A 26,014-nucleotide genomic window follows, 5' to 3' on the forward strand; every position below is an offset into this window, starting at 1 on the left:
AAGGCCACATGTGACCCTCTAGGTCCTCAAGTATGGCCCTTTGACTGAGTCCAAGTTTTGTAGAACAAATCCTTTTATTAAATGGATTTGTTTTGTGAAGTTTGGATTCAGTCAAAGGGCTGGACTTGGGGGCCTAGAGGGCCACATATGGCCTCAAGGCTGCAGGTTCCCCACCCCTGACTCTAGGGTATAATTGTTCTACAGGTAGGGCACAATTCCTCTTTTCTGGAAGTTTTTGAAGTGCTTGGGGTCTGGAGAAGGCATTTAATCTGCCATCTTGTTGGCCCCACAACCCAGAAGTCCTTCTGTTCCTCGGGGATAAGCAATATTCCAATAATGACTCCCATCCCACCAAGTCAGTCAGCTAGTCAGTCAACAAGCACTTAATTAATCATTTACTATGTGCCAGGCGCTGTGCTAAGTGAATGGGATAAAAAGAAAGGCAAACGCAGCTTTGAAAGGAACCGTGTTTTATTTGTTATATGCTTCTTTTTTTAATGTAAACTGTGTATAGTTGATATTCCCCATTTCATCTGTTAAAAAAAAAGAAAAAAAAGTCAAAAGAGTGAATTCAAAGAAATGTTTGTAGCCTTTATATACTCTAGGGGTCCTTGTCCCAATTCTTCCTCACCCAAGAAGTCTCATACTCCAAGGACAGCTAGCTCCACCTCCTGCTCACCTGGGCTATTGGAGTGTCTTTTAATGATTCTAATGCTATCAATTTGACCCCCAATTTCAGTATATTCCCCCCAGTATGTTTGCCAGTGCTAGTTAGTATCTCTCTTATATCACTAGCACCTCAATTATCAATTTAACCAGTTAACACCAATTAGCTTTTGCAAAAGAATATTAATTGGGGGGCAACTAGGTGGCACAGTGGATAGAGCACGGGCCCTGGATTCCGGAGGACCTGAGTTCAAATCCAGCCTCAGACACATAACCCTTACTAGCTGTGTGACCCTGGGCAAGTCACATAACCCTGATTGTCTCACAAAAAAAAAAAAATTAACTGAGGAGATATAGCAAGGGTAGGAATATTTTTTTTAAACTTTCTAAACTGTAGGACACATTTTCCTCTTCCAACTGTCAGCAAACTGGGGGCATGGATTCTAGTTCCTTGAGCCCTGGAACCTTTCTAGACCTTTTGAAGCTCACAGAATCATAGCCATTTTCTACCATTCCCTCACCTAAGAGTAGGAAAGAAACAAATATAATGGAACAAAGAGGAGAAGCACCTCTCTTGAGGCACCATGTATCCATGGCCAAATCTGAGCCCAGGTGAGAAGAGCAAAGGCATAGCATTGATGCTTACAACTTGGTTTTGCTTGGCTATTCACATTTGCTAGAAGGCTAAGATGGGGGGGGGTTGCCTTCATTTCTCTTAGTTGATTAATGAAGAGTGTATTAGCAGAAGAGGGAGATATAGCAAGAGATGCCCCCAAAACAACAAGGCCACTGGGACATATTTTTTTTAATACACAGAGGAGAACAGAAGGAAACATAGATAAGAAGGGCAATTTTAAAATGATGTGTAAATTTTATTATATACTTTTTAAAAAAGCAAGTAGTGGAAATTTTTTTAAAAGCCAGTGGTGGGAAATGGAGGCACAGAGCTTCACATAGAATCCTCTTTTTATATTGTGTTTTGTGTATGGATTTTTTTTTTGTATTTAAGTTCTGAATAAAAAACAAAATTAAAATCAAAACAAAAAGAATATAGTATATCAGAACTAAAAGGGACCTTAGAAAACAGAATTCAGAGCTGAAAAGGGCCATAGAACTATATTGTACATAGAGAACTCCTATGCACACCTGGCCCATATTCTATGGCCATCCATGCTTAGAACACAGAACATCTGTGAACCGAGGACACAATGTCAGAAATCTTAGAATACGGAATGTCGGTACTGGGAAAGAACTTGGAAATCAGGGAGGCCCAAACCTATTTACAGATTGTATAGAGTAGGAAATTAAGACTTAGGGAAGGGATGGAATTTGCCCAAGGCCACACAGGTAGCCATTGTTTGAAGCAAGATTTGAACCCTCTGACCCTTATCAGGAGTGGGGAACCTGTGGCTGGAGCCCACATGTAGGTCGTCAAGTGCAGCCCTTTGATTGAATCAAAGTTTCACAGAACAAATCCCCTTAATAAAAGAATTTGTTGGGCAGCTATGCAGTGCAGTGAATAAAGCACCGGCCTTGGAGTCAGGAGGACCTGAGCTCAAATCCAGCCTTAGACACTTGACACTTACTGTGTGACCCTGGGCAAGTCACTTAACCCCAACTGCCTCACCAAAAAGAAAAAAAAAAGAATCTGTTCTACAAAACTTGGACTCAATCAAAAGGCTGCACCCAAAGACCTAGAAGGCCACAGGTGGCCTCGAGGCTTCAGATTCCCCACCTCTGCTTTAGATCATGCTATGCTACCTCCTGTGTATAAGGCAAAGGATGGCAGCAAGAACAGGGAGCAGGGAATAATGGTGCTAATAAAACAGCTCACATCTCTAGCACCAGAGAGATTATAAATGTTTTTTTTTTTTTGGCTAGGCAATGGGGTTAAGTGACTAGCCCATAGTCACACAGCTAGTAAGTGTTATGTGTCTGAGGCTGGATTTGAACTCAGGTCCTCCTGAATCCAGGGCCAGTGCTCTATCCACTACACCACCTAGCTGCCCCAATTATAAATGTTAAAAAGTGAAAATAAGGGGATTGGAAAAAATCTCTTATTCTTTAGGCTAACTCAAAAAAGCAGGAGTAGCAATCATGATCTTAGAGTGATAAAGCAACGATAAAAACAGACAAGATAAAAAGATAAACAGGGAAACTACGTTGTGCTTAATGACATCATAGATAATGAATCAATATTAATATTTAATACATATTCACCAAATGGCATAGTATCTAAATGCTTAAATTAAAATGTCATAAAATTACAGGGAGAAATAGATGATAAGATGATAATAGTCCGGGGCTTCAAAGGCCCGTTTCAGACTCATGTAAGTGTAATAAAAAGATAAACAAAAATCAAGTTAAGGACCAGAAAAGTAGTTTAGAAAAGATAAATATGATCAATCTCTGGTGATTACTTGAGGGGAAGAGTAAGTATTATATCTATTTCTGAGCTATCCATAGCCTTTTACAAAAACTGACCACGTATTAAGCATAAAGACCTTACAAATGCAGAAAAGCAGAAATATTAAATTATTTACTGAACACAACACAATAAAATTATATTCAATAAAAGGTTCTTGAAGACAGGATTAAAAATCAAAAAGAGACTAAATAATTTAATCCTAAGAAAACTGCCCAGATCTCTTGGAACCAGAGGGCAAGTGGAAATTGAAAGAATCCACCAGTCACCTCCTGAAAGAAATCCCACAATGAAAACTCCCAGGAACAATACTGCCAAAATCCAGAGCTTCCAGATCAAAGGAAAAATCCTGCCACCAGCCAGAAAGAAAGAATTCAAGTTCCAAAGAGCCACAATCAGGATCACACATCATTTAGCAGTTGCCACTATAAAGAAGTTGGGAGCTTGGAGTAAAATATTCCAGAAGGAAAAGGATATGGGCTTACAGCCAAGAATAACTTACCCAGCAAAACAGAGTTGAATTCTATAGGGGAAAAAGTGACTTATTAATAAACTACAAGACTTCCAAAAACTCCTGATTGAAAAACCAGAGGTGTGTCGAAACTTTGAAATTCAAACAAAGGCGTTCAGAGAAATATTTAAAAAAGATAAACATAAATGAAAGTTTTGTTTATATCCAAATATGGAGATATGATACATGTGTCTCCTCTGAAGCCTATTATCATCAGGGGTCATAGAAGGAATCCAATTAGATGAGGACTGAGAGTGCTTCTGTTATATCTTCATGATCTTAAGAGAAAAATAGAAAAGGAGGGGAAGAGGAATACACTAGTGGGGAAAAGGAAAAAGGTTAGAGAAAATTATTTCATATAATCAGGATATACAGGTAGACATCTATCTAAACAAGGTAGAGGGGGCAGCAGAAGCAGCTGACATTTCAACCTCATTCTTACCTGATCTGGTCAAATAAGGGAAGAATATACACACAATACACAATTGGTTACAAAAATATATTTTACTTGGCAGGGAAATAGGGGAGAAGAGGGAATTAGACAGAGGGCTGATTAAGGGTTGGTTAGTCCTAAGGAAAAGGAACTCTAAGGGTATAAAAATACCTATAGCTTTTTTTGAGGTGGCAAGAGGGGGTACCCATAAAATGGGGAATGGCTAAACAAGTTATGGCATATAAATATGACGGAATAAGATGTTGCCATAAGAAAATGATGAAGGGGAGGGCTTCAGAGAAACCTGAGAAGACTTATATAAACTGATGCAAAGTGAAGTGAATAGAACCAGAACAATTTATATAATGACAACATCATGGAAAGACAAACAACTTTGAAATAATTAGAGACTTTCATCAGCATAATGATGGTTGAAAGTGAATTTCTGGGAGAACATGTCTGATTCTATTTTGTCCTGTATTTGCCATTTTGCTGTGTTATGACCCCCTGCATGACCTACAAGGCTACCTGCAGCAGCTGATTTCCTTCAGTGTCTTCTTCACCTGTTTTAATTGCTACAAAGATTTAATTGCTTTAAAAAATGGAGGATTTCAGAGTCACTGTAATGTCTCCCTCCCTCATCTAGCCTGACAGGTAGTTCACTTTAATTTAGTGAAACTAGTGATATCAACCTGGACACATCCCTTATCTATCTCCTATAGTTAATTTCCCTTGACAAGAATATTTTATTTTCTTTGTATGGGCAGCTGTGTTGTAATGAACAGCCATCTTTTTTTCTTTGTTTCATGTAAGAATAGAAAGTGCTTGATGAAATGTGAATAACACATTCTCCATCAACTGTTGGTAGAATATGACACACTCTGAGTGTAATAAATCCTGTTTTCTGATTGATTCTGGCTTATTAATGTTAGCCAGTTGAATTGTTAAGAATAGTCATGCAACAATTTTGGCAACTCTAGCTGAGACTGGCTGACCCAACCTTCACAGATCTCTATCTTGAAGAACTTTCCAAGAGCACACCTGTGAGTTCACCAATTCAGGAACTTCTAGAGAAGCGAAACTGGGATAGATGAAAAAGCTGCACTCTAGCACTTTTCTCCAAACTGAGAGATCTACAGAGACAAATTACTGTTTCATGTATTTTTGTTCTGTATTATCTTACGTCTGTCTCTTGCTCCTGAATATTAGCTAACTTTGGGTGAATTCTCCAGGCCAAGACTAGGATTTTTTTTCTTGAGCCCTGTGCCCCTTCATCTTATCTCTCACAGGCAAATAAGCAAGACATTTTTTCATCTAGTTATCTGTCTGTCATTAGTAATTACTACCCTGTCTTGATCACTTTTCCTGTCTAAATTCTTGAATTCTGTTAATTCTGACACAAGCCTGAAGCAGTCAGTGTTATCCCAGCCAAAATGAGGATGTAATCTTGACATAATCTTCAAAAACTGTACTAATCAGTGACTGACCCTCAGTCACAGTGGTCAGGAGCTGATGTGATCCTTAGATACCATTAGTAATGATCAGTGGTCATTATAGGAACTGATCAAACTGTTCTAGAACATAGGCCTCTTAGGCTCCTGTTGGCAAATTAGAAAAAAAAATACCAAGAAGAGCTAGCTGGTCTAAGTGTGTAATTGTTGAGCCCTCTCAAACTAAATGGCCATCCTATACTTATTCTATTAAACAGTGCTGGCCATTATTTGGTAACTTTGATCATGAAGGTTCACAAATTCTAAAGGTTAAATAGATGTTAAATTCTCTAAACAAATGAGTTATTGGTTTATTTGGGTAGATCCTGAAGTGTATAAATTTTACTAACCAAATTATGAAAAATTAATGAATCTTTCTCCTGGGGAAAAGAGAAAATCACCTCCTTATAAAGTTTTGCCAGATGACAAGTATTAGCATTCTCTGTCATATTTTCCACCTAGTGTCCCCTAACTTGTTTCAAACACCCCCTTTTGGGGATACCAGCACTGTTATTACTGCTATCATCCAAGGCACTGGCAGAAGAAATGCCCCTTTCATCCCATGTACCCAGCCAATTCTAGTGTTAAATTCTCTTTCCTTATGACTACTGAAATGTAATTTCTTTACTCTGAATTTCCAAATTGTGATAAGAGGAGAATAAGATTTCCATTTCTATACAATCTTGAATTCTATTTGGAGAAATACTTGTTTCCTCCTCAGATAGTTAAAGTTAATTTTGAGATTTCTCATGATGTCCAAACTTTATTTCACCAATTTTGATACCATTATTAATGTAGAAAAGTAGCTGGAATCATACGGCAAAATTTAAAATTGAGCAACAAGATTGGGATTTATGTTGAGTTTTGATAAATTAATTATAGAAGATTACTATTCACAGAATGACTGATTGGATGTTATCTTTGTAACTATAAGAACAATTCAATTTTAATTACTCTATACTGGTCTCTGAATGCAACCAGCATAAAATGCCAAAATTGATAGATGAAATTATTCTTTATGTAAGGTAATTCAGAAATGCATTCAACTGAATTGATGTCATTTGACTGGCAATAAGTTAATTTGGAAAATGATACTTAGAGTGTGTTATATTTTTATTATTAGGAGATTAATTTTTCTTATGACCTGAATGCTATGACATTATGAATTTGAGCTATCATTTATTAGAGACTTTTGTTATAGTATTTAAAATTGTCTTAAGAATTTACCTGGATATATTTTGCTTTTAAAATGACTGATAATGATAACTACTCAGTGTTTGCAAAAGTCCAAAGAACCTTGTAAATCTGCGTTATCTGTAAAGTTCTTCCAGATTACTTGAGAATCTTCTACTTTAGCAAAGTCATAGAATATTATCAGCTCTATGGAAAAAGGAGTTATAAAAATGTATGTGAGTATGAGAGCCTTGTAAATTCCAAGATAATAAACTGGATTACTAATTATGAAGTTTATGAAAACCAAACTGGATAGTGCAACTAGAGGACACAGTGGATAGGGTGCCAGCCCTGGAGTCAGAAAGATTTCTTGAGTTCAAATCTGGCCTCACACACTTACTAGCAACGTGACTGTGGGCAAGTCACTTCACCCTGTTTACCTCAGTTTCCTCATCTATAAAATGAGCTAGAGAAGTAAATGACAAACCACTCCAGTATCTTTACAAAGAAAACCACAAATGGGGTCACAAAGAGTTGGACACAACTGAAAGTGAATAAATAACAACAACCAAAATGGGAAAAAAATTACACCTGGAATAATATGCATTGAAGTTACTTCTTTGATCAAACTTAGTATAGATAGGCCCTAATTTAGAATATTTTTCTTCTTGCATTATAAGTTATTATATAATACCTTAAGATATTCAGATTAACAGAAGCTACTGTTTTTCTGAATTTTGAGTGAAACATCATACATTCACTTTCTGTATAAAACCCCAGAATATGATTATTTTCTTCAATAACTGAATGTTATATCAGAATATCATGTATATATGTGTATGTGTGTGTGTGTGTATATGTGTGTATGTGTGTGTATGCATATGTATATGTACTATAAAGTTGGTTATTGTCCTTTGTTCTTGAAAAGGACCAAAATGACATCACTATGATGGAGTCAAGGTACAGTGTGCCCAAACGTGACTGATCAGACCAATATGAGCAAAGAACACTCTACCACACGTTGGACACATAGTCCATATGAACATTTGGAGTGTGTGTATATATATATATATATATATATATATATATATATATATATATATATATATATATATATATATATATATATATATACATACACATATATGTATGTGTGTGTGTGTGTCTGTCTGTCTGTCTGTGCGTGTGTGTCTGTATGAAAGTTGAGGCTTATTTTTAGAATGACCTTGTATGGACTTGATGGGCATGCGGATACTTTTTTTAAATTATTAATTATTGTCTATTTTAACAGAATACTATTGCAACAATTAAAAACAAATCTACCCTGATGGAAGCTATGATAAGTGAAACTTCCTATATGAGGTAAAAACTCTTGGGACGGTAATTTTATTTGCTCTGAGTTTTGAATTCAGATATAACTTTTTGAATTATTGTTAAGCCAGTAATGTACCATTCAAGGGAAATGCCAAGAATAGCTCAAAGGGAGTGTGATCTGAGAAACACTACAGATGGATGTAAGTATCTGGGAAGGTTGAGAACACAGCCTTAGGAAGGTTGACTCAGTTTCCCTACTGTACTATTTCCTTTCTGAACAGGAATGTTTCCTGCCTGGTTAATTCTGCGCCTGGCTATGTCACCCTGTGAATAATGTTGTATAGTAGTAGCCAGAGTGAGAATGTGACCTATGACTCCACAGGGCATGTAAATTAACTTGGGTAAATGTAAATAGCAAAAGAAGCTCCGACTATCCCATGGGAAAACTTTCATGTAACCCTGGGTCATCCCTGGCACTATGCCTTCTTTTTTCTGTTTGTATATAATATCTGATCTGGCCTAGAATTGGTGCAGGAGTCCACAATGTTACTTCGTCCCGCTGACACCCAGGACAACTGGCCTCTTATGAGTAAACTCTCCCGAATTAACCTAATTAACCCTAATAAATCCTTTTTATAACCAAGCTGATATAGGCCCCTTCAGTATCTCAGTATTCTCTCAGAGAGTATGCCACCCTATAATTTGCATAATTAGGGCAAAAGATATTTGGTCTCCTTATAAATGTGGATTGGCTGTTCCAAAAAGTTAACTATGACTTTGACTTGAAATCAAACAGAGCTAAGGAAGCTTTACTTTGTTATGCCTATAGTAAGTCAATGTCTTTAGGCTTAGGCCTGAGGGAACAAGCTTGTTATTGTTACAACCTCATCCCTCCTTCCTTTCATAGCAAATTTCTCTGACCATAGTAAGAGAATTGTAAAGGTTTTTATAATGAATATAATACTCAACAATATTCAATATAGTAACTGAGTTACTATAACGGGATGTAGGTATAAAGGACTCTATTGCTTTTATTTTGACTGTTTTAAATTTGTAGCCACTACTTGTTGTAACTTCTTAACCTAAGCAACAAGGATAAGTATGTTCTTAGACTTGCCATCTTCTTGTTCGTTGATTTGATAGTGATAATCACTTAAGATCACTTGAGCCCCAATAAAGGCCAAAAACCTGAATTAATCTTTTCTCTCTGAGTGAACTAAGAATACCCCTTCCTGTGTCAGCAACTACAGGACCATATGGAACTGACCAGCATTCTTCCCGTTTGTGATCACTAAGGACAGGATACCTGGGACCAGACACTCTTTTGAATAGTGGGACTTTTCTTATCTTGGATGGACATATGTTGTGTAGGGGAAACACAGATATCCTGGATCTATAATTTCAAATGACACTTTGACATTCTCCTATTTTATTGTATTTACAACCTATTCAACTAAGAAACTTCCTTTCCCATGCTATATGTTAAAAAAAAAACATATGGAGGCTGTATTTTTTTTGAGTAACACAAACATCCTGAGTCAGGGTTTAAATGTCCTCTTAAAATTGCTTCAGTTAATCAGAGCTAAAGCTCTGATTCCATGTACATGCGATAACTTAAGGGAATAAAACAATATGAATTTACTTATCACCTAGCTTGTTGTCTCTTTAACCAACTTTCACGTAGACAGCAATGGTGCTGTGACATCGGATTGGAACTGAAGAAATAGGAAAAAACACTCTACCCCAGCAATGCTAGTGGCTCAGGCGCCTCAGGATCCATTTTTCCCTGGAGTCCTAACTTTGACTGTGTTGGGTAAGTTTCCCCTATTCCCAGCTTCCATGGACCTCTCACTAGTTTGGTTGAAGTCTGAAAGAAAATTCCCTTTAAGCTAGCTGTGGCGTCGGGGATCAAGTCGAAGTTCAGGAACTCCAGCTACTGTATCATTTAGGTCCCCTCAGGTAAGGATCAATCTGGAGAAACTGGCTATGGTGGTCACTCAGAAACTAAAACTAAAAATCCGGCTAACAAGAATGCCGCCTCTTATATGTCAAGCTGATGGGGTGCCTGGGTGCTTGTGCTTGGACCCCAATTTCTCCATAGCCTCAGAAACACTGTTTCTGACAGTTTCTCCCCAGCCCAAGGACACTGAGCCTAGCAACTACTCATGAGCGGGCCCCAACAAGACCCTTATCCTTTCCCTGATGCAGTTACAAACAGCACCTGAAGGATTTATTAGTTTAAACTGGCTTTGCCCTGGGTCATAAAGACATTCTTACCCACTACTATACCATCCTACTGCCCTACCTTATTACCTACATCCTGGGCTCCTCATTAACTGTATTCTAGACTTAAGACATATGTATACTCCCTACATCTATCTTGTCAAACAAGACATTGACTGGTGGCAGACTGGACAACTCTCAGTTACCCCTGACCTCCATTTAACTTAGTGACTTAGCAAGCCTAAAACCACACCTCCATGTGGCCCCCCTTGTGGGTTTTTCCCAGTGAACTCTGGGTAAAATGCCTGCCCAGTAGGTACAAGAAGTGCATGTTCTTTTAAGAACTGACCACTCCTTCACCACTCCCTAAACCCACCCTGAATCACCTAGTTAGCATATTTGGCACATGTTTTATTGTATTTTATCCTATATAAACTTTAACTGTACCCCTTGAAGATCGCAGGTTCCTTAAGAATGCTTGCCCGCTGAAAAGCATAACAAATAAACTTGTTACCAACTTGACTTAAAGAATGCTTGAGTCTGTGAATTCATTTCAGACGACTCAGTGGTGAACTTCAGCCTTTGAGGGCTCACAACCCTCAGACCTCAACATTTATGGCGTCCAACGTGAGGCTTGTCTGAAGTCTCAGGCCTTCTCCGAGTCAAGGTAAGCCTCCCCCCTCCTCTCATCCCATAGTTGGGTTGCCCCTCAAGCACCTAGGAAGGCTTACTGGGGCTTTGGGTTGAGCCTGCAAAAGGCTCTAGCAGATTTCCCTCTTGACAAGGCGTCCACCTTATTGGGAACTTCTGCGGTTTTTTTCCTCCTTCACCAGGACACTGGTCAAGGCGAGTAGACTACAGGAGCCAGCCCTTTTTTTTCCTTTTTTTTTTTTTTTTAGGCTTATAGGTAAAGAGGATGGGCCAATCTCCCTCTACATCTGGAGATTTGCCTCTAGGTTATCTTTTACACAACTGGAGAAAGCTCAGTCTCTAAGACCTTCAGGAAAATTTTGCCTGGCCTCCATAAAATCTGGAGAACCACGAAAAAATTGTCTGATTTGTGCAGGGGATTTCTGACAAGTCTCTCTGAGCTTTTGGATTCTCCCTGTCATTACCATGTATCTGTTCTGTGTTTGTCTGTGTGGTGCGAATGAGTATCCATGTGTAATTTGACACCCTTTGCAGCCAGGTAGCAAGAGTAGCAACCCCAAGGCTGCAGCTGGACTCTGGAATGCTGTTTTTTTCCCTTTTTCTCTCCCCCTCTCCCTCCCTGATAACAGCAGCCTCAGAGGACTGGGTGGATGGGAGAAAGAAAAATACTTATTATTTAGGTTATATGATTGGTAAAAGGCAAGAAAGTTTAAGCATGTAGGAATGAGAGAAGGTAGAAAGAAAAGCATCAACTATTTGCACAAACAGTGTGAACAGAGGGTTTGAGAGTAAAAGTTTTGGAAACTTTTACAGAATTGTTAGGAAAAAAATTCTGTCTCTCTACATTCTAACTCGGGCCAAGTTTTGATTGTGGAAGAAACGACAAGAAAGAAAAGGGGAACCTTTTCCCCTCAGATCAAAAAGAGAGGTAGCACTTAATCTTTTTTGCCTCACATAAAAGAAAAAAGTTTTTGTGTACTAGAACACAACCAAAAGGTAATTTAATTCATTCTGGTAATATTTTAAATGAAATGTGATGCTCTTAATTTAATGCTTAAGTCAGAGTTTATTATACTGTTTGGCACTAAAGTAAATTGGGAAAATGTATGGATCTGAAATTTGTTAACTGGGTGACATTAAGCAAGTTACCTCAGTTTATCTCACATGATTGGAAGGTGCCTAACACAATGCCTGCCAGAGGGCAGACACTATAAATGTTAACTACTATTAGTTCCTTAATTAGATGTGACCAGTATGCAATGTCAATAGTGAAGAGTTACCTGATTTTGTATGTAAGGAAATTTGGAAATGCATTCAACAGAATTGGAGTCACCTGATTGGTAATATGCTTGTTTCAAGTTTTAGACATCTAGTATTGTTTCAGATTGGTAAACTTTTGTATTGTTATGTCAATCAGCTTTTCATAATTTGGATGTTATTAAAGTGTGAACTGAAAGAAACTAAAGGACAGTGGGATTAATTGCGTAAAACCACTTATATTACTTTGTCAGCCCTGCTAACCCTGTCTTATAATGTGTTTTATAACTGTCATTTAGAAAACCAGGTATTTCCACCTTTACCCATAATTAAAGAAGGGGTTATAGCTAAAACAATTTGACTATCACTTATGAAAGTTATAAGATTGTTAACTAAGTTATTTGAAGTTACTGTTTTAATGTTAAAACCTAGAATTGTTCATTGATTACTGTGTATAAGAAGGAGGGGACTGGGTAGAAGCCTTATCCAGATTGGTTCTGCCCATTCAAAATAGTCCTCCTTGGGATATGGGGGTCGGCAGGCAGGGGCACCAGGATCAGCCCCTCCCTGGGGTACAAGGCAATTCCCCATATTTTGCAAACTTGCCAAGGTCCCTAGAAACCATCTGTGTGAGCAAAGTCATCTACCCTGAGAAAAGAACTTGTCTGGGTTATGCAGTTCCTAAACAACGAACTTGGCTTGCTGAGAAGTTGCAAGTTTATGTACAATAGATAGAAATTATTTCTAATAATTGGCTTTTACACTAGGACAAGTTTAAATTTGAGAAGGAAAGATGTTAAGTGAAATCCTTTATGTATGTGAGTCCTGGTAAATCTTTATTGCTTATTGCAACTCCATGAGAATAAAATTAACTGTGTCTGGCTTTAAGCTGTGATTAGTGAAACTTGCTGTTTGAGGTAAAAGGCTCTTGGGACTATAACTAATTTTGTTTTAAGTTTGAATTTGGGTATAGTTGTCTGCATTAATTCAGTATCTGAGAGAAATGCCACAAGCTACCCTGAGGGAATGTGATCCTGTACTGTTAACAGGTGGAGGTCTGCATTTGGGAAAAAGCTGTGAGGACAATCTTAGCCTCAATCTAGGAGTAGATCTTCCTGGCTCAGTTTCCCTATTATGTTCCTTTGAGAAGGAATGTTTCCCACCTGACTATTCCTGAATCTGGCTATGATGTAGGATTGATACTGCATTGTTGAAGAACTGTGACTCTTATCTGAATTCAAACAGAGCTAAGGACGTTCTATCTTGTCATATTTGGTATGTCACATGTCCCTGCCTTTTGCTTTTATAGTAGATTTCTCTGATCAGAGCAAGTGGTCAGTAAAAGACATGAGGACAATGTAAGTATGTGAGATCTTGCTGTTTTGATCTGAATTTGTAATCATCCCATGGCCTAAGTAAGAGTTTGAAAATCAGTGTTTGAATTTATCATATGTAAAAGATTCAATTTCTGATGTATAATCAGAGAAGGATAAACAAGCTTGTGGAACAAGATTGTGTGTCTATTCGGTTGTGAGGTTAAAGTTAGGAACCTCTTTTGTTTAAGGCAGTTTTTGCAAGAAATCCCTCCCCTAATGTAACCATCTCAGAGGTCTTTGCCACCCTTGTTTTACTGGCCACTCCTTTATGGGAAAATTTTTCTATCTCAACACCCTGTTTTTCAACGGGGAATTATTCCCTTGCTTGGGAGACAAGCTCTACAGCCACTGTACAGGTAAACACCCCTGTCAGAGGAGGGATTGTAAATGTCTCTGCTGGTCTGTTGATTTGTACCACCTGTAAGGATGCCTACAGCGATGAGTGTCCCCAGAACTTTACCTCTGCCAGCTGTACCACCTGTTCTGAGAGAACACTCCGTACTTGCACCTATGACACAATTCCTCCTGCCACTCTCCTAGTAGGTATTTCTTATTTAACCTTCTCTTCCTAGTTGACACACAATGTTACTGCCCCCTTCTAGCTATAACAATCTTGTTGATATTTTGAAAGTTTCTCTCTTAACTGGAATATTGGCTTGTAAACATACTGATCCATGGGGCATCCATGCTCAGTACCTTTTACAAGCAGACCCCATCTGTACCCCTAAGGGATACTCCTTTCTTTGTGGAATGGGTGGCCCAGGTGGTGAGGATTCTGGGGAAGAAGTAAAGCAAAATGCCACTACTTGACAGGACCCCAGGACTGTTGTTCTAGCCACCCAGTGTTTAACACCTTAAAAGGATTTTGGTGTGTGCTCCCTTGGATTTTTGGCACCACCTCTGACCATTTTCAATATTACTAAACCCAGCCCCTCCACCCTAAAAAAAGTAAAGCATGGGTTCTGGGACAATGTTCTCTGGTACCTTAAAAAGGGAGCAGAGTATCTCATGCCTTGGTATGGACATTTACAATATGAGTTCGTTCTTTCAAACCTTACAGGGACCATTCACCAATTGGCAAATGACACAGCTTACAGTCTCTAGGACATTCAGCAATCTATGGATTCCCTGTCAAATATGGTCCTGGATAATCAGATAGCTTTGAATTATCTACTTGCTTAGTGGAGGTGTCTGTGCCCTGGCCAACACCTCCTGCTGTGTGTATTTTAACAACTCTCAATAGGTGGAGCTCAATAGGACTAGAGAAAGTCACCTGGATGTGAGACATCCATAACCACCCTTAGTACACCAGTACATCCTCTTCTTGGGGATCCTGGCTTCTTTCCATGTTAACTACTATTCTTGTCCCACTCCTGATTATATTCTTTTTACTTCTTTTTGTCCCATGTCTGCTTAATCTCCTTGCCAGATTTGTCTCCTCTAGGCTCAGTGCCCTCCATTTCCAGATGACTGCTCAGGCTGGGTACCAACCTCTGTCTGAGACCACAACCCATTACCCCCTGGACCTGGCATCGGCCAAGTTCCAGACACTGGCTAAAGCACCAACCTCCTGAATGGAGGGATCCTGCAAGACTGGAACAGCTCTACACCCAATCTCAGTAGGAAGCAGTTTCAGAAGCTGAGACCTTTGTCCTTAACCCCAAAAGATTTGGGGTCCCATCTGTTTAAGGGGGGGAAATTATGGGGTGCTTGGGTGATTGTGCCTGGATCTCAATTTCTCCATAGCCTCAGAAACACTGTTTCTGACAGTTTCTCCCCAGCCCAAGGACACTGAGCCTAGCAACTACTCATGAGTGGGCCCCAACAAGGCCCTTATCCTTTCCTTGGTGCAGTTACAAACAGCACCTGAAGGATTTATTAGTTTGAACTGGCTTTGCCCTGGGTCATAAAGATATTCTTACCCACTGGACTATCTATACTAATGCCCTACCTCATTATCTACATCCTAGACTCTTCATTATCTGTATTCTAGACCTAAGACATATCTATACTCCCTACATCTATCTTGTCAAACAAGACATTGACTGGTGGCAGACTGGACAACTCTCAGTTACCCCTGACCTCCATTTAACTTAGTGACTTAGCAAGCCTAAAACCACACCTCCATGTGGCCCCCCTTGTGGGTTTTTCCCAGTGAACTCTGGGTAAAATGCCTGCCCAGTAGGTACAAGAAGTGCATGTTCTTTTAAGAACTGACCACTCCTTCACCACTCCCTAAACCCACCCTGAATCACCTAGTTAGCATATTTGGCACATGTTTTATTGTATTTTATCCTATATAAACTTTAACTGTACCCCTTGAAGATCGCAGGTTCCTTAAGAATGCTTGCCCGCTGAAAAGCATAACAATAAACTTGTTGCCAACTTGACTTAAAGAATGCTTGAGTCTGTGAATTCATTCCAGACAACCCAGTGGTGGACTTCAGTCTTTGAGGGGTCACAACCTCTCAGACCACAACAAAGCCATTGCCAATCTGGTGATCACAAATACTGCTAGCACTAGTGTCAGTTAACTAAAGATAACCCCAAATTATGTTGGCCACAATATGGGGTTCTTTTGACCAGTCAAAGTTACTTTATCTTAAAACCAAATCGTGTTTAAAGGCCAACAAAACATCTAGCCAGGAGTGAGAATGTTTTCATCATTGGGTTGCTGAGATGGCTGAGGGAGAAGGAAAGACAGAAGCCTCTTTCCTTAAGGTTCACAAAGCTGCTTCAGCACCCTTTCCCAGGCTCCAAATAATCCCCATTCCCTCTCCCCTTTTCCCTTAAAGGCTATGGTCCTGACAGGGACTCAGATCCCCGAACTTAGCTTCATTGGGACTTGGCTCTCTAAATCTCCAATCTCATGGATGCTCTGGGGAAGGCTCACAGGATCCAGTTACACTATCAGGTCTTGGACCCTTGCAAATTCCCCAACCCCACTTCCTCAGAATAATAATAATAGCCAATTCATGATGGGGGTTTTCTAACAAGCCTCTAATTCCCCCTCTCTCTGTCATTAAGTGCACACTATGTCACTATGTTTGTACTGTATTTGTCCTGTCAATTTGTCTGTCAGTGTGTGTCTCTGTATCTATACCTTGTAAGATTTAAAGTGCAGGCAGCCAGAGACTTCTAAGGGCTGCAGCTAGGAAAATGACAAACTTGCAAAACTCCTTTCCTTGTGGGTCCAGGCCTGGCCAGCCTAGACTTTCAGTGAAAAGTTGGATACAGCTAAAGACATCTTAGCAGATTCTGGAGATTTTGAGATTAATCATTAAGAAATTGGGAAATGGATCATTTTGAGATTGTACAAGAAAACGTCTGAGACTGGGGGTAACTCCAGGAGTTCACCCTCTGCTAAAACACCTCCTCCCAATACTGATTCCTTAGCATTCCCCACTTCCTCTTCAGAGATAAGCATCTCAATAAGGGGACTGTAAAAGAGAAGAGCATGCTGGAGAACTGTAGGGAAAACTTAAATCAGCCTTCCCCATATGGCAAAAGGAGGAGAGGGGCAGCTAACACAGACTAGCAGTGGCTGCAATGGCCCAGTGCCCTGGGCACTTTGCAGCTCACCCCTTTAAGCAAGACCTGAGAGTAACATCCAGGTTCAATACATTCTGCTCACCCTGCCCCAGCAGCTGCAAATTACACCAGCCCCAGTGAATTCTGCAGCTGTGGGGAGGAGAGAAGTGGACAGGTCAGAACTATGATGAGATTCCCTAAGCCCTGCCACCAAGAATTATCACCACTGGGAAGGCCCTGGTATCAGCCACCCAAACCCCTGGAAGGCCTGGCAATAGCATTATGAGGTGAGAAGCCAACTTCTACTCTTGGTAAGCCCCATACTTCTCTGTTCCAGTTTTGGAATTTATGGCAAGTTATTTTATCTCTGTTTGCCCTGTTTCCAGATTTGTAAAGGGAAAAATAATAATGGTTGTTGTTATGGGATCAAAATGTATAATGAGTGTAAAGTGCTTAAAACAATGACTGGCATATGTTAGACAACATTATTATTATCTCTCTAATTTAATGTAATTGTTCCATGCCTGATAACTTTGAAGTGGTTTTTAAATACCAGGAGTAATAAGATCAATAATTTTTATATGTGATAATCTGGAAATGCAACTGATGTCATCTGAAGTTTATTGTTTATGTTATTACTATGTTTCTAAATTGTATTGTATTTCTAAAACTCTCTTAGATTGTAAAATTTGAGAGATCATTGTGAGGTAGAAATGGTGCATATGGATTGGTCTTTTAAAAGGATGTGATAAAATTGGATAATTTGAAAACTGTTAACATTTAATGAGGTATATTTGGTTATAAGCAGGTAATTAATTAGTTCTGTTTCAAGTTTTAAATACCTGATAATTGCTTATGGTATGGCTATATTTCTGAATTTTTTTTATATGGTATAATTTGGTAAACAAATTTTATCAGCTATGTTGTTGAAAAAGCAATTTCTCTTATGATCTAGAGATGTTAGATCAAGAATTGTACCTCCCCCCACAAAAACATAGGGGAGAATGAATAGGTTAGAATAAACTTCCAAGTTTTAATTACCTTTAAGAGGAAGTTTTACCTAAAATTCTTATCAAGTCTGTGTAAAAGTTTCCTGTGTTGTGGAATTCCTGAGTAAATGAGAATTCTTGAGATATGTTAATTTGGAGATTTATGGACTACCACATTCACTATCTATGTGAGATTCCAAAATGTAATAATTTTTCCTAATTTCCAGTGGTATATTTAAAGACAAAGGGAAAAAAAATACTGAGTAAATTTTTAAAGGCTTGATAATATTTGTTATTGTGATAAGGCTAATTTAATTGGGTATGTTCTTCATGCATTACAAAAACTGAATTTCGGCAACTAGGTGGGGCAGTGGATTAAGCACTGGCCCTGGAGTCAAGAGGAACTGGGTTCAAATCTGGCCTCAGACACATAACACTCACTAGCTGTGTGACTCTGGGCAAGTCACTTAACCCCAGTTGCCTAGCAAAAAAAACAAAAACAAACAAAAAATTGAATTTCTTCTCCATTACAAACACCTTTTTGACTAATGAACTTTGTGATATCTAGGAATTCTGTAATAACTAGGAATGTAGTTTGTTATAGTACTTTGGGAAGTTATTTATATTACTTAAGGATATTTTACAACAACTTAGTTTTAATGAATTCTCATTTTAAAGGCTTATTTTTACTTTAAGGTGGAAAAGAAAGAGAGATAGCACTTTAAAAGTTCCCAACAAATGTTCTTCATAGAAGTTTAGTGATTATTCTTCTTAACATCAGGATAAATTTTTAACTGTTTTTAAAGAAGGGAAATACTTTTAGAAGAAATGTCTTGCTTGATTTTTTTTTTGAAGGCCTACTAAATTTTCATTTGCAAGGTAATTTATTGCTAAATTATTGTAGTGAATCTGTAGTCATTCCATGGCCTAAGCAAGAGTTAAATTAGTGTTTGAACTTATATTTATAAGGTTCAAATTCTGAAGTGTCTTATTCTTCCAGAGGATAAATAGAGAAGAATAAACAAGTTTGTGAACAAGGACATAAATCCATCAACTTGTGAGGTTAAAGTTAGTAACCTCTTTGTTTTACTTAAGGAATGGGATTCCAGTACAGTCATGTTAGTGAAGAATAGTAACTTATGAGCTCTTTTATGCTAACTTAATGGGAAATCTAATAGTATTTTTAATCTGTAATTAGAACATGTGCAGAAATTTATACAAACTTCTGAAGACTCACCTTAAGGTGTTCCCATTGTCTAAAGGAATTATGAGAGCAGTAGTATTTTTCTGTGATCAGTCTCTTACTGTTACCAATGTGAGATTAAATTCTTATTATCTAGGATATGTGACTTCATAGGACTGCAGTTTACTATTGTTTTGAGCTTTGATTACCGGGATAATTATCTGAGTTGTCATGAAGCCAACAGTAGAATGGCATGCTGAGAACTGCTGCTAAAGGTGGATGTCTGTGCCTGGGAAGAGTTTTGAGGACGACCTTGGACACAGCCTAGGTAGGATCTTCCTGACTCTACTTCCCAATTGTGCTATTTCCTTTCTGAAAAGGAAAACTGCCCACCTGTTTAATCCTGAGCCCTGCTTTTAACATCAAGTGACGACATGATTGGCTATCAGATATGACTCATGCCTGGAATCAAACAGAGCTAAGGAAGTTCTTTCCTTCTGATATGATATATGACATTGTCCCTCTTTTTCTTTTATAGCAAATTTCTATAATCAAGAAGCTCTGTAAGCATAGTACTAAATTTATTAAATAATAGATGGATACTGGAACATCTCTGAGTTACCATAATAGGATGCAATTATGAATAGCTTACAATTTTAACTTACATTCAAGGCCACATAATAATAATATAGGGATAACATCCTCCTAAGGAGGAAATATTTAGACAAAGTAATAAGACAAAGATGTAATGTGATAGATGTCTAATTTAAAAGGAAAGCAAATTTTGAGAAAACCAACAGAATTAGACTGATTCCTCTAAGAATTATATACAGACGTATATGCTTGGCTTCCAAAATGTATCTATCGTGGAAATCCAAACTTTAAGCATGTTTTGGTAATAAGATCTCAAATTTAGATTTTTACACCAAAAATTGTATAGGATAGTGGTAAAAGTAAGTGAAATTATTTCTCCTTTATTAAAGTACATATCTGATAATTTTAAAAGGCAAGAGAGCTCATTTTATGGTTGGATCCTCACATTTTAAAAGATTCTTTTTGGTTTTTTTTAAGGCAATTGGGGGTTAAGTGACTTGCCCAGGGTCACACAGCTAGTAAGTGTCAAGTGTTTGGTCTGAGGCCAGATTTGAACTCAGGTCCTCCGAACTTCAGGGCTGGTGCTCTATCCGCTTCGCCACCTGGCTGCCCCCCACATTTTAAAAGATTCTTATACCAGGTACAGGATGCAGGTAAGAACAGAAGCAGCAGATGATATATAAACTGTAGTTTCAAAAATGGAGAACCAAATTTAAGTGATTGTACTAATTTATACTAAATCAGAATTACCTGGGAAATTCTAGATCTAAATCAAAGAAGCAGAGCTCCCTTTTTAAACTGCCTAAGAATAAAACCCATTGTATGTGAGCAAGGAACATGTAATGTTAGTTAACATTGGTAATAATGATTGTATTTGATTTGTATGGTTCATGTTTAAGGTTTTCTTGGTTATCTTGGTGACATGTAAATCTCCCTTCTCAAAACTAGTCTATTGTGAGCTCTCTGACTAGTTTAATCTGTACCTGACTTGATGTAATTATGCAATTTTTTGAATTATGAGAAAACTTTGTTGTATTGTTTGAACCTAGCCCTGTGTGGCTGGGAAACTGAACCATCTCTATGTGCCTTTAATTAAGGACTTATATTACGCTATTTTCTCTCAATTATCAACTCATACATCTTCCAAGAGCCCCTATCAGGTCTATGTGATTACTCCCATAGCTACCAACTTCTGAATGTGGACTCCTGGATCATCTGAAGCCACCTGTTCCAAGTGGACATCTCTTCCCACTCCCTGAGGAAGAAGAAGGTTTTCCCCACACCTTTCTTGGTCTACAGGTGAAGCCTTTGGCCTACCTTTGACCAAAAGGAGGAAATGATAATCATTTAAGATCAATTGAGCCCCAATAAAGGCCAAAAACCTGAATTAATCTTTTCTCTCTGAGTGAACTAAGAATACCCCTTCCTGTGTCAGCAACTACAGGACCATATGGAACTGACCAGCATTCTTCCCGTTTGTGATCACTAAGGACAGGATACCTGGGACCAGACACTCTTTTGAATAGTGGGACTTTTCTTATCTTGGATGGACATATGTTGTGTAGGGGAAACACAGATATCCTGGATCTATAATTTCAAATGATACTTTGACATTCTCCTATTTTATTGTATTTACAACCTATTCAACTAAGAAACTTCCTTTCCCATGCTATATGTTAAAAAAAAAACATATGGAGGCTGTATTTTTTTTGAGTAACACAAACATCCTGAGTCAGGGTTTAAATGTCCTCTTAAAATTGCTTCAGTTAATCAGAGTTAAAGCTCTGGTTCCATGTACATGCGATAACTTAAGGGAATAAAACAATATGAATTTACTTATCACCTAGCTTGTTGTCTCTTTAACCAACTTTCAGGTCGACAAAAGCTTTATATTAATATATAAGATTATGTCCTTAAAGTATCATAATCTTTCTTAATGATATGAGAATAATATATATCCTCAAATGGGGAATTATGTGATATGTGATAAAGATATAAAAGTTTTAATATTTAATGAAGTAGTAATTTTTATGTTGAGAAAAACAAAATTAGACTGTTTCCACTTGAGAAGATATGTGATTGACTTCCAAATGTTTTCATTTAAAAACAATAACAAAAGGTCAAGTAAACATTATAGTTCTAGATAACATTTTTAAAATTTTGATCCTAAGGGTAATAAGGAAAAAGACTGAAAAGGGTAGAGCAAAGTACTAAAAATCCTTCAGATACATTTGAATATATACACAGATGAATTTTTGCTTTTTAAAAATGCTTAAAATAGGGGCAGTTAGGTGGCGCAGTGGATAGAACATTGGCCCTGGATTCAGGAGGACCTGAGTTCAAATTCCACCTCAGACACATAACACTTAATAACTGTGTGACCCTGGGGAAGTCACTTAACCATACTGCCTAGCCCCCCCCTCAAAAAAATGCCTAAAATATACAGGCTTTGATTACGTTTTAGTAATTGTCTATACATTCTCAAATTAGATTAAGGATTCTGCACATAAAATTGCCTTAATAGTTATAAAGAAACTTTAAATCTTGGTGAGGCATTTTTTTCTGTTTGAACTCACACTCTCTCCCCGCCCCCCAACAATATTAAGAGATAGAAGACATTTTACAAGTCAGGTCCTCAAGGAATCTTTTCAAGATTGTTTTTGTAGCACATAAATCTCATTATCCATACCAGGTACAGGATTCAGGCAAGGTAGAAAGAACAAATAATGTGAATATTTATAAGCTCCATAATTATGGTGGAATAAAGGACTAAATTTCAATCAAATGATTTCTTTAGCAAGGCATACAGTTGCAGAACCAAATCTGATTCAAGGCTCTTGGTAGCTAAGGACCCAGAACCTTGGTTTCTACACAGTTAACATATATTTTGTAGAGAGTTTAAAAAAAAACAACACACAACCAGAAAAACAGGATTATAGGCATTGAGACACCTGGTTTCTTACTGGTGAAGAGGATCAAGAGACACTGAGATGAGAGGAAAGAGGGGTAGTTTTGTAACATTCCTTAAGTCCTTAAGTTGGGTGACAGTTGAGAAGGGGAGTAATCATGTGACTTCTGCAAAATCAGTGACTTCAAAAAGTTTAAATTTAACTTTACTAAATGATGGATAAGGGCAAAATGGAGTCATTAATGCTATTTTATTGTAATACTGTATACTTTCAGATGAGTTACAGATGAAGTGATATAATGTTCTTCCTAGAACCATGATGTTCACAAGCTTAACTATATAAGCTTTGCTGAAAGGCTAACATAATTAAGTTTTGTCAGGCCCTATTAAATTTTTTTTTTTTAGGCAATTGGGGTTAAGTGACTTGCCCAGGGTCACACAGCTAGTAAGTGTTAAGTGTTTGGTCTGAGACCAGATTTGAACTCAGGTCCTCCTGACTTCAGGGCCTGTGCACTATCCACTGTGCCACCTAGCTGTCCCCAGGCCCTATTAAATTGTATAGTCTTATCACTAGCAAGTTAAAGACAAAATTATCTGGAGAATCTCCCTTAAGTAACCTGGAATCTGGAAGTGGTCAAGGAAATACTTCTGCAAGTCTTTCCTAAAAATAGTAGTGCCCATTCCCATTCCAGGTACTCTGACACCTCAGTTAAAAACACCAAGATGTTGATTCAGGGACCAAAGTCTCTGAGTTAAAGTAGATAAAACTAGATACAGTGGACAGTGGTCAAGGATAGAACTCCTTTGAAGAGAAATGAGAGTGATACAAGAAAATCATGAAAAACAAGTCAACGGCTTGCTAAAGGAGACCCAAAAAAATACTGAAGAAAATAATACCTTAAAAAATAGCCTAACCCAAATGGCAAAAGAGGTCCAAAAAGCCAATGAGGAGAAGAATGCCCTAAAAAGCAAAATTGGCCAAATGGAAAAGGAAGTCCAAAAGCTTATTGAAGAAAATACTTCCTTAAAAATTAGAATGGAGCAATTGGAAGCTAGTGACTTTATGAGAAATCAAGACACTGTAAAACAAACCCAAAAGAATGAAATAGAAAACAAGGTGAAATAGCTCATTGGAAAAACAACTGACCTGGAAAATAGATCCAGGAGAGAGAATTTAAAATTATTGGACTATCTGAAAGCCATGATCAAAAAAAGAGCCTAGACATTATCTTTCAAGAAATTATCAAGGAAAACTGCCCTCATATTTTAGAACCAGAGGGCAAAATAGAAATTGAAAGACTCCACCAATCACCAACTGAAAGAGATGACCAAAGGAAAACTCCTAGGAATATTGTAATCAAATTCCAGAGTTCCCAGGTCAAGAAGAAAATATTGCAAGCTACCAGAAAGAAACAATTCAAGTATTGTGGAAACACAATTGGGATAACACAAGATTTAGCAGCTTCTACATTAAGGGACTGCAGGGCTTAGAATATGATATTCTGGAGGGCAAAGGAGGTAGGATTACAACCAAGAATCAATCACCTACCCAGCAAAACTGAGTACAATCCTTCAGGGGAAATGGACATTTAGTGAAATAGAAGACTTTCAAGCATTCTTGATGAAAAAAAACAGAGCTGAATAGAAAATTTGACTTTCAAATACAAGACTCAAGAGAAACATGAAGAGGTAAACAGGAAAGAGAAATCATAAGGGACTTATTAAGGTTGAACTGTTTACATTCCTGCACGGAAAGATGATATTTGTAACTCATGAGACCTTTGTCAGTATTAGGGTAGTTGGAGGGGAAAAAAATTATATGTATGTATATAGATAGATAGATAGAGGGCTCAGAGTGAGTTGAAGATGAAGGGGTGGTATCTGGAGAATAACATGAAGGGGTGAGAGAGGATTATACTGGGAGAAGGAGAAAGGGAGAGGTAGAATGAGGTAAATTATCTCACATAAAACAGACAAGAAAAGGCTTTTACAGTGAAGGGGAAACGAGGGAAGGTGAGAGGGAATGAGTGAATCTTATTCTTATCAGATTTGGCTTAAGGAGGGAATAACATACACACTCAGTTGGGTATGGAAAGCTAGCTTACCTTACAGGAAAATGGGGGGGAAGGGGACAAGAGAGCAGGGGGATGATAGAGGGGAGGGCAGATTGGGGGAGGGGATAATCAGAAGCAAACACTTCTGAGGAGGGACAGGGTCAAAAGAAAGAATAGAATAAATGGAGGGTGGGATAGGATTAAGGGAAATATACTTAGTTTTTCACAACAGGACTACTATGGAAGTGTTTTGTATGAGTACACATGTATAACCTGAATTGAGTTGCTTGCCTTCTCAATGAGGGTGGGTGGGGAGGGAGGATGGGAGAAAACTTGGAACCCAAAGTTTTAAAAATAAATGTTAAAAATTGTTTTCACATGCAACTGGGAAATAAGATATACAAGAAATGGGGTGTAGAAATCTATTCTGCCCTACAGGAAAATTGAAGGGGAAGGGGATAAGAGAAGGGGAGGAGACATAGAAGGGAGAGCAGACTAGGGGAAGGGGTATTCAGAATGCATGCCATTTTGCGGTGGGGGGAGTGATGAGATGGGGAGAAAATTTGGAACTGAAAATCTTGTGGAAGTGAATGTGGAGAACTAAAAATAAATAATTTTTTTAAAAAAGGATAGACCCCCTTTGACACAGTATTTTCAAGGGAAAAATGTTTCCCAAAAGAAGACATCTTCATGAAGTAGACATCTAAATGCAAGGTGACAGAATAAGGCATCTGTTGTCTAAATAGACATTAAGATATATTCCCTATTCCTCTTTTTTGTCCCTCGTGATAGAGCTGTGTTTATTGCCTACTTTCTGTTAAAGTGTCCTAACACTTTTTTGAATTATCGTGACTCTCCAATCTTATTGATACTTTGTTCAAACTTATTTTTAATGTCATTTTTTCTCAGATTTATTGTGGTACAATTAACTGATCTTATCAATTGATATGTGGTTTTTGGGGGAAAGTTCTGAATTTTGTATGATTTGTTATTTTTTGTTTTGTAGCCAATATATCCCTCTTGGGACTAAGTTGTGTACTTTTCTGTAAAAGCAGTAGCCTTAATTTCACCCTTATGTTAGATGTCCCAAAGGTAAAAATAGTTTTATCTTAGAACAAAGGAGAAATTGGTGAAAGTGAATTTTGGGGAGAAAATGACTGACTTCATTTTATTTTATAGTCACCATTTTGCTGCGTATGACCCCTACATGAACCATAAGACCATCTGTAGGGGTAG

General features: G+C 38.0%; 1 protein-coding gene across 1 annotated transcript in view; it reads right to left on the minus strand.

Moving 5' to 3' along the window:
- Positions 1–453: 453 nt before the first annotated feature.
- The window catches only part of LOC110194711 (mortality factor 4-like protein 1), a 32,408-nt gene continuing 6,847 nt past the window's right edge, over positions 454–26,014 (minus strand). Inside the window, exon 3 of the mRNA XM_020967205.2 lies at positions 454–533. The gene's annotated coding sequence lies outside the window, so the exon portion shown is untranslated. The remainder of the gene's footprint in view (positions 534–26,014) is intronic.

The sequence above is a fragment of the Phascolarctos cinereus genome, unplaced genomic scaffold, assembly GCF_003287225.1.
Source record: "Phascolarctos cinereus isolate Bilbo 61053 unplaced genomic scaffold, phaCin_HiC Scaffold_8;HRSCAF=390, whole genome shotgun sequence".
Taxonomy (NCBI): Eukaryota; Metazoa; Chordata; class Mammalia; order Diprotodontia; family Phascolarctidae; genus Phascolarctos; species Phascolarctos cinereus.